Genomic DNA, 9,803 nt, shown 5'->3' on the forward strand with positions numbered 1-9,803 from the left:
TGGTAAACCATGGGTATGAGATGCCCTAGTTTATTGGATTTCTCTAACTCAAAAACTCGGTCTTATATATACGAATATATAACTTACCACTAGAGTTTTAGTCCAAGTGGGAGTTTATTGGGTTTTATGTCCTAAAACTCGTGGTTTGTAAATAATGAAACTTATTTTGAAAATTCAATAAGTTGTTATTGAATATATGTATTGCTTATTAGAAATCCAATAAACCTAAAAATACCCATGACTATTACATGAGTACTTGAACTTTATATGAAGACATAAAAGTGTATCAGGTTCAAGTAAATAGTCAAAATGATTTATAGTATATGAATAAGGTCGGGTGCCTTATTCTGGTAACACTATTGGATGCAGCCTACTCTGTAGTTGTTAAAATAGTTGTAAAGTGCTACAAACGAAGTGATCCTAATTCATACATGTTATGACATTAGGAGTGGGTGTGTCCTGTGCAAAAGAGTTTGTATAAGATCGGACCACGAAATAAGTCACTCTTACTTTATAACGTTGTTTACTGTTTAAGACTGACTATTTCAAAGCGATGACCTAGGTAACTTGACCTTAATCCTGAGCTAACTATGAACTCCTGTTTATTTGGGATTATCCTTTATAAACTCCCATTTCAGGGGTAACACCGAATAGATATTTGGGGACATAGAGCGCAAGATGAAAGTCACTTTTACCCGCTTTTAGGGATACTAGAGAGGTTGTTACCTTAAGTGCTGACTCCGGGTCTTGAATAAGGGGCCTCACCCTCTCATTGGCCTGAGAGGGACTCAGTTTGTTGATTGGATCACAAATCAATTCTTCATTAGAGAATCAGTGGGACTTAAGGAACAAGAGGTAATTTCGGGGGTAAAATAGAGATTTGACCCAGTCGTTATTACGAACAACCTGTGAAGGGTTAACTTACTAATCATGGTCGTATCGAGTGGACATAATATATCTACAGTGAGGGGAGTTCAACTATGGGCTTTAGTGAAGTGACCCATTAGTTAATGAATGGGGGTTAATTTGGTCTAATGAGTTTAGTTAATTAATCTCGGATTGTTGGAGCCCATGATCTGTAGGTCCGCGAGGTCCCCTACTAGCTCGTAAATGGATTAGCTGTAGAGTAGCTTGATAAGTTAATTTGAAACGTTCAAATTAGAATTAAAGGAATTAGTAAGTATATGAGATATAATTACACGTTTAATTTTAAGAATTAAACGGAATTGGAAAATTAATATTTAAATATGTTTTAAATATATGAAGGTAGATTTGTGTAAAATTAATTTAATTTGATATTAAATTAATTTGAATTATTTAAATTGTTTAAATATTTATTTATTAATTTTATTAGAAAAATTAATTTATGAAATTAATTTTGTAAAATTATAATATTTTCAATTATAGAAAACAAATTGATTTATAAAATCAATTGAAAAATTGAAAAAGATCAACAAAACACAAAAAATGGAAATTCGATTTTTTCAATTATCACCTTCATAGTTGCTCACACAAAACCCATTACTTTAGGATTCAATTACTCCAAGCTTGAGCTACATCTCATGTAGCCACATTCTTTGCATGATTGAGTGCTATATATTTAGAAGATTGGAGTGAGTTTGAGGCATGCAATCTGTAGAATTTTTGCTAAAAAATTCGTGGTGAAGAAGGTGTTCTTCAATTGGGTTGCTACTGTGAGTTTTTCTCCAAGTTTCCTTCATTCAGGCTTATTTTGAGTCCCACAACTCAATCTAGAGCTCCAAGAGGATAGTAGGGAAGATCTTGAGGTGGTCTACAACAAGACTTTGAGAAATCTGTAGCTGGAATCGAGCTTTGAAGAAGTTCTACAAAGGTTTGACTTGAAACCCATTTGTTTCTACAGGAGCATGCATGACTCTTTATCTAATCTCCTGTATAGGATAAGGTCACTTTAATCTCTTGTCCTAATATGCTTTTTCCCTATGGTGGGTGCATTAGGGTGGGACTCTAGGGCCAAAAATGAGGGGGTTACACTTACGCGGAATTGTTAAAGGTTAATAGTTTTAGACCGAAAACTGGTGACTATTAGTGTCAGTTACAAGAGTTGTTTCTGCCTGGTGGTTGAGAGTGTCCCATCCCAGTGAAGGGGCATTTGATCACCCCACTGATGACTTTTGTTCTACGTCGCTAGGGCATCATTGCGAAATAGATGTCTTTTCACTTAGGGTATATGGAAACTATTTTGCTAAAACTAAAATTTGTGTTAAAAGTGGTATTGCATAAACTCATGAAGTTTGTTCTTTTTTCAGCAATGTAATGGCTACAACCACATTAGCTCTATTAAGTGCCAATAAGTTGACTAGTGAGAATTATGCTAGTTGGAAACACATGTTAACTACAATTTTGATCATCGATGATCTAAGGTTCGTCCTTATGGAGGAGTTTCCTCTTATTCAGACTCAAAATGCCACTCAAAATGTTTGAGAGGCTTATGAGAGATGGATATGAGCGAATGAGAAGGCCCGAGCTTACATCTTGGCCAATCTAAATGACGTTTTGGCCAAGAAGCATGAGCCCATGGTCCAAGCGCATGAGATCATGAAGTCCATGCAGAGAATGTTCGAACAATTGTTTGGACACCTTAAGCACGAAGCTCTGAAATGCATTTTCAACTACAAAATGGAGTAGGGTAAATCTATTTGTTTTTAGTGGAGAATAATTGTCCTCGCTGGATAAAGGAGAAGAAGAAGGCTAAGGCGAAGGAAAAACAAGGTAAATATGATTTACTGGTTTTGGAAACTTGTTTAGTGGAGAATGATGATTCTGCCTGGAGAGATGACGATGCGAGTAGGCACCGGGTACGTCGTCTCAGCTGGGGTAGTGGAAGGACTTCAGTTGACTTTACAGAAGAAATTTATCATTTTGAATGATGTGTATGTAGTTCTCGAGTTGAAGCAGAACTTAATTTCTGTAAAGTGTCTGATTAAATGTAAATATACTCTTCACTTTGAATTGAATAAAGTGTTTATTCTTAACGATGGTGTTGATATTTCTTCAGTAAAACTGGAAAACAATTTGTATGTGCTAAGACTGATTGCAACAAATTCCCTCCATAACATAGAGATGTTTAAAACTGTCTTAACTCAAAATAAACGACTTAAGGTTTCTTCTAAGGAAAATGCCCATCTTTGGCACCTTCGATTAGGGCATATCAATCTCAATAGGATTAAGAGGTTGGTGAAGAATAGACTTCTAAGCGAGTTAGAGGAAATTTTTTTACCTCTGTGCGAGTCATGCCTTGAAGGCAAGATGACTAAAAGACGTTTTACTGGAAAAGGTGATGGACCCAAAGAGCCTCTAGAGTTAGTGCATTCAGACTTTTGTGGTTCGATGAATGTGCGAGCCAAGGGAGGCTATGAGTATTTCATCACTTTCACTGATGATTAATCACGGTATAGGTATGTTTATTTGATGCAACAGAAGTCGGAATCCTTTGAAAACTTCAAAGACTTCAAGGCTGAAGTTGAAAATGCATTGGATAGACAGATTAAAAAACTTTGATCGAATTGGGGTGGAGAATTTTTTGATTCTGAGTTCCAAAACTATATGATAGAACATGGAATCGTTTCCTAACTCTCAGTGTCGGGTATACCTCAGCAGAATGGTGTATCGGAGAGGAGAAACAGAATCTTGTTTGACCTGGTTCAGTAAATGATGAGTTACGCTTCCTTACCGGACTTGTTTTGGGGTTTTGTAGTGGAGACTGTAGCTTATGTTCTCAATTGTGTTCCATTCAAGAGTGTTTCCAGAACACCTTTGGAGTTGTGGAACGAGCGTAAAGCTAGTTTGTATCACTTCCGCATATGGGGTTGCCCAGCACATGTACTTGAGGCTAATCCAAAGAAATTGAAACCACGTTCAAGGCTGTGCCTATTTGTAGGCTACACCAAAGGTACACGAGGGTGTTACTTTTATGATCCTGATGCGTGGTTAATGCGATGAAATAATGGTGTAGAATGTGATGGTGGAATATGCGTTGTGCATGCAAGTTTTCTTAGCAAGATCCAAGTATAAATCCTACTAAGTTACCTGGTAAGCCCAGCGTCGAACACAGGGACTATGGAAACAATATGCGATGGTAATTTTTGATTACTTTGCGTTGACGAATAAAACAATGCGTTGGTTGGTGTGTTTGTTTAATGTATAAAGTTTATGTGGCGGAATTGAGAAAAGACTCAATAACAACGAAAGTACAATGAGTGTGCAGAGGAATGGGTTGAGAAGGCCTTTCACTTTTATTAAGCTTTCACCTTGATCTGTCGACTCTATGCAGCCACCTTCTTGAGCAGATCTTCGCGAATGCATATGATCGCATAGCCTTACGGTCGCAATCTTTTATGCGCTCGGACGCTAATTTCCTTGGATCGCAATTCCGCCTTGCGCCAACGCTTTTCCCTGCACAAAATACATAAATTAGTTGCTTTAATGCGATGGACGCATGCGATTACAATGCTCTAAACTTAATGCTTTTGGACGCAATTTTATATACTTTTACTGTTGCAATCCTTCATTGTTTTATATCTTTGCGCTATAATAACATGCATTTCTACTCGTTATCACACCCCCAAATTTAAAACAATGCTTGTCCTCAAGCATAAACTAAAGATTTTCTCTAGAACGTCGACCGCCTTCTTCTTTCCTAGATTTCTCAAGGTTGCCTTATTCAAATCCTATGTACCAAAATCTCCTTAATTCTTATTTGAGTCTCTTCTTAAAATAGTTCTAAAATTTAGGGACCACAATTTTAACTTCAAAAATACTTTACTAATTTTCAGGGCATCGCATGATTTATTTCATTAAAAAAAAAATCAACTGGGGTGTTTTCAACTAATTTTTATCCTTACGTCGTTGATTTTATTGAATGGAAATATGGATGATATGCGTTGATGGAATTGTGTTGTGCACTCAAGTTTCCCCAGCGGAATTCGAGTGCAAATTCCTCTGAGTTTCCTGGTAAGTCCAGGGTTGAACACAGAGACTAGTGAAAATAGATTGCATTAGTAATTTTGATGAAAACTTTGTGGTAACCAGGTAAATAAATAAAGTATTTGGTTTGTTGTTTGCATTGATGAAAAAGAAATAAATAAATGCAGTGGATTTGATAAACGAAAGTTGTATTGATAGATGCAATGAGTATGCGATGAACGGGTTGAGAAGATCTTTAGTTAGTGTTACTCGAGAATGCGTCAGACTATGCGATCATGTTACTACCATGCACAACATGTCATTTTTCAATGCAAATGCGATGCTCCTAAATCTAGGACGCATGTGTTGAATGCAAAATGTCCATAGAGCTCATCCCTAAGTCTCTACTCTTGTTCTATGCGTTGATGCAAGATGCATGAAAGCAAGGTGACCGCATACAATCATATCCTATCTCTAGGATGTATGCGATGCGTTGATAACAAATAGTGCTCATTCCTAAGCGCCTATCTCTTGTTTATGCGTTCTAATCTGGTTCTTTCAAACCTAAATTCTAACCTGACCTTCCCAAGTCTAGATCTTGTCCTAAGACTATCCTCCCGAGTATCTCTAATGAATGAATGAAGCATATATAAACAAGATAATCGCAAAGAATGAAGATTCCCTAGTTGTGCTAGCTAAATGCTTCTCAACCCATTCAACTGATTTAGCTACTCATGTGTGAATCACAGAGAGTGAACATACATAGAGAAAGAAATTCCATTCTTATAAATGAGTTGAGTACAAAATGCCAATGGAAGTTTAAGGTAGAGAGCCTGGTAGCAAGTCCTTGCTGACTGAGGCTTTTTACACTGGCATCTCTATTTTGATCTAAAGATATTCCCGCTTCCACAGGCGTCGGCCCTCTCTCTGTCTTTGGAGCTTCTGGCGCTCTCCCAAGCTTACCGGAATGATCTACCGGCACAACTTTCTCCCTCGTGTCTGCCTTGAGATGAAAGAAAACTAAAAACGAAGACGTGCGAACTGGAACAAAAGATTGTAAAATTGGTGAACCCCTTTTATGAAGAATGCACTTGGTATTTATAGAGCATCCAAGGTGAAAGGCGGCTTCTCTCTTCCGATTGTACAGATGGGATAGCTTTAATTCCTGATTGACGTGCCGAATAATTATCACCGATAAAGCTGAATGTACTTTGTGACCATTATCAGCTGTCATCTTTATTTGGATTCGACTGTCATCAGCTTTTTGTCCCATTTCTCTTAATTGGCCTTTCACCCAGATGCGCCCACCATGTTGCGCTGACCAAGTTGCGGCAATCCTTCTCGGGCGAATGTTTGTGAGCACGATCAACGTAAAGCCTTGCGGTGATGTTGCGCTCGACCGATGATTTCCTATGATCGCAATCTTGCATTGTGTTAACGCGTATTCCTTACAAAAATACAAAAATCAATAATTCTAATGCGCTGAACGCATGTGACTGCAATATATAGAATTTATGCTTAATGGACACAATTTAACATATTTCATCAACGCAATCCAACATTGTTTAAGAACTTAGTACTATGATAACATGCATTTCTATTCGTTATCACACCCCCAAATTTAAACAATGTTTGTCCTCAAGCATAAGCTAAAGATTCCTTTAGCAAGTCCACCACAAAGTTCTTTTCCTAGCTTTCTCAAGAATACTTCGTTCCAATCCTATATACCAGAACTTCCTTAAGTCTTATTCAAGTCTCTTCTTAAAATATTTCTATGACCTAGGGACTACAAGCTTAACTTTCAAAAGGACTTTACAACATTCCAGAACATCGCATGATTTATTTCAAAAAGAAAATTTTTTACCAGGGTGTCAAATGATTTTATCCTTGCTCAAAAATTTTCTTCATTGCTTATTTATTTATTTATTTTCTGACCTTGCGCTAATCCAAGTGCCTTGCCTTCGCTTTGGCTTGCCCCCACATGTGTCATGCGGACATCCAACTACGAGCAATGCACTATTTCTCAGACTAAACTATACCTATTTGGCAGTGGAGTTGCGGTCATTTATTTATGCGTTGATCCTGGTAACTTACTTTCGTTTTGAGTTGCCCCCACGTATGTCATGCGGACATCCAACTACGGGTAAGTGCCTTTCACAACTTAACTCTTATCAACATGGGTTTCCCATTACGTTGACAGTGTAGTTGTTATTCTCAAATGTTTTTGTTTTTTTTGAAATAGCAAGGTCGAAAACAAATACCTCACCCACAAATTTAAAATGCAGCAATGTTCTCATTTCCAAAAGATTAAAATAAGTCTGCAATGTTCGAGAATGCGTTGTAAAGAGAGTTTGAAAGAAAGCTAGCAAACCCCTAATTTCTAGAAATATTTTATGAGGTGACTATCTTAAGATTAAGTTGACTCTAATATATACGAAAGAAATAGAAGCATATTTTTCATCATTGAAATCATACTTGGCAAAAAAACAGAATGCGGTAACTCACTAAATTTATCTATATCAAATGATTGCAGTGATTAAAGTTGATGCGGTGATAAACTTGAAAAACTAACATGCAATGTGATAGTGCAAAATTTGAAATAAAGATAAGGACGAGTACACCCCCAAATTTTGCACTGTGCCCGCATTGTATTGATGCATCCATGTTTGCGGCGATCTCTCTTCTTTGGGTTGCGTTGATGGAGTAAGATAAATACTTTGTCGCGTAACATCTCCACAATCCAGTGCCTCGATCATTGCAAAAAAAACAAAGAGAGGGTCAAATGATTTTAAACAAAATAAAACTTGTTATCGCATTTTTTTTTTTTTTTGAAATAAAGATAGTGATAGTAAAATAAGGATAGATCAGGATTTGAAAAGATAGTAAAATTTCGAGTAATGGAGAAAGTTGAAGAATTGAGGTTTCCCAAAACTTGCGTCCCTGATAAGTTGCGATCATTTGATAATGCAGGGACCACTTATTTTCGGCTAGTTTATTCACGTCCATGGTGGCTTTTCTCTCTTTTCTTTGTCTTCTAGGGTCTTTACTGCCTTATTTCAGAGTTTTTCCCCATGAATGTTCATTACAATTTCTCCCTTGTGCACATCAATTTGAGCGCGACCGGTTGAAAGGAATGATCGTCCCAATATGATAGGCGCATCTTCGTCTGCTTTATAATCCAAAATGAGGAAGTCTGCCGACAAGATGAATTTATCGATTGAAATTGCGGCATTTTTCAACTTTCCTTCAGGATGTATTCGAGATCTGTCTGTGAGCAGGAGAGTTTCCTTTGTGGGCATAAGTGTGCCGGCATTCAATTGTTTGAAGATTGATAGCAGCATTATATTTATACTTGCCCCAAGATCGCATAGTGCCTGGCCACTGAAGGTCCCTCTGATAGAGCATGTGATCGTGAAGATTTCCGGGGTGCTCATTTTAGGTGGGATCATAGCATTTTGCGCTGTAGCCTCTATTACGATATTTTCTTCCTCATTTTGTTCCTCTTTCAATCTTTGCGGAGTCACTGGTGGTTGGACTTCTTCTGTCTCAACATCTGGAGGCTTAAGGGTGGATGCAACTTCAGGGTCTATTTTCTCAAGCTTCTCCAAAGTACAGGTCAGCGAGTCTTCGATTATCACTGCATTCAAGTTGGTCGCAATGCGCTTCTCTCCTACTTCCGCAGTCGTGTCTTCACTTAGCAAGGAGACTGCTAAGCATTGTTCCTTCGCATTACCCCCAGCATTGCGAGGGAGCTCAGTTGAGCTCAGCAACGCTCATTGCAGTCTATTTTTCAGCTCACTCGCAATCTAGCCCATCTGTAATTCAAGATTGCGGATGGACGTGGCCTGACTTTGAAGCACCGTCTCGTTTTTCTCTATATACTGCTTCAATAGGCTCTCCAAAGAAGAGGATTGCGGTGGTTGTTGTGAGCTACTTACTTGATTGCTCGGTTGACCGTTGTTGCATTGAAAGAATCCTGGTGGCTCTTCTTTTTGCGCCATAGGTTGAAAATTTTGTTGTTGATTCTTCCAAGCAAAATATGGGTGGTTTTGCCACCCGGGGTTATATGTATTGGAATAGGGGTTATCTCTCATGAAGCATACCGACTGCGGGTTTTTTGTGCATTCTTCCATCGAGTGAGCATCACCGCAAATGACACAACTTACGATCGTTTGAGTAATTGCACTGACCTGCCCTTTCTTCGCTCCCGTATTATTAATTGTGATGCCTTGTATTAAACTCATCATCGCAGTCATTCGATTTTGCAGGGATGTGATGGCCCTATTGTTTGCGCCGTTTTCTTTGATTCTTAATCTCTAATTACTTTCCCTTCAATCTTCATGATTTTTAGAAATGCAATTAAGTATACTCTTAGCCTTCTTATATGTTTTGTTGAGCAGACCACCAGCGGTTGCCGCATTGGTAGCGGTCTGCAAAGAGGGGTTCAATCCTTGGTAGAAAATTTCCATTTGCAGGCAATCTAGTAAGCCATTGTGTGGATAGTCTCTTACCAGCCACTTGAACCTCGCCCAAGCATCGCTGAGCGATTCGTCATGTTCCTGTTCAAAATTTGTTATTAATTTCCTTCTCCTAGCATTCTCAGTTGGTGGAAAATACTTCTTCATAAACTTTTCCACCACCTGTTCCCACGAAGTTCTCTCTCTTAGTTCGAGAGAATATGCCCAATTCCTCGCCTGATCACACAAAGAAAAGGGAAACAGAGTTAGTCGAACTTCCTCGGTTGAGATATTCAGAACACAAAAGTGTTTCAGATTTCTATGAAGCTTTGGAGGTGGGCATGCGGGTCTTCACCACGCCTTCCTCCAAACTGCCCAACAGCCTGGATCATCTGCAACATT

The 9,803-nt window shown here is 38.3% G+C and overlaps 1 non-coding gene across 1 annotated transcript; it reads left to right on the forward strand.

Annotated features, from left to right (window-relative positions):
- Window positions 1-9,429: 9,429 nt before the first annotated feature.
- LOC150034842 (small nucleolar RNA R71) lies at window positions 9,430-9,536 on the forward strand. The gene has a single exon (XR_016530979.1). It is a non-coding gene; the product is annotated as a small nucleolar RNA R71 (small nucleolar RNA).
- Window positions 9,537-9,803: the final 267 nt, after the last annotated feature.

This window comes from Benincasa hispida, chromosome 7 (assembly GCF_027475165.1).
Source record: "Benincasa hispida cultivar pf3 chromosome 7, pf3_genome.v1.1, whole genome shotgun sequence".
Taxonomy (NCBI): domain Eukaryota; kingdom Viridiplantae; phylum Streptophyta; class Magnoliopsida; order Cucurbitales; family Cucurbitaceae; genus Benincasa; species Benincasa hispida.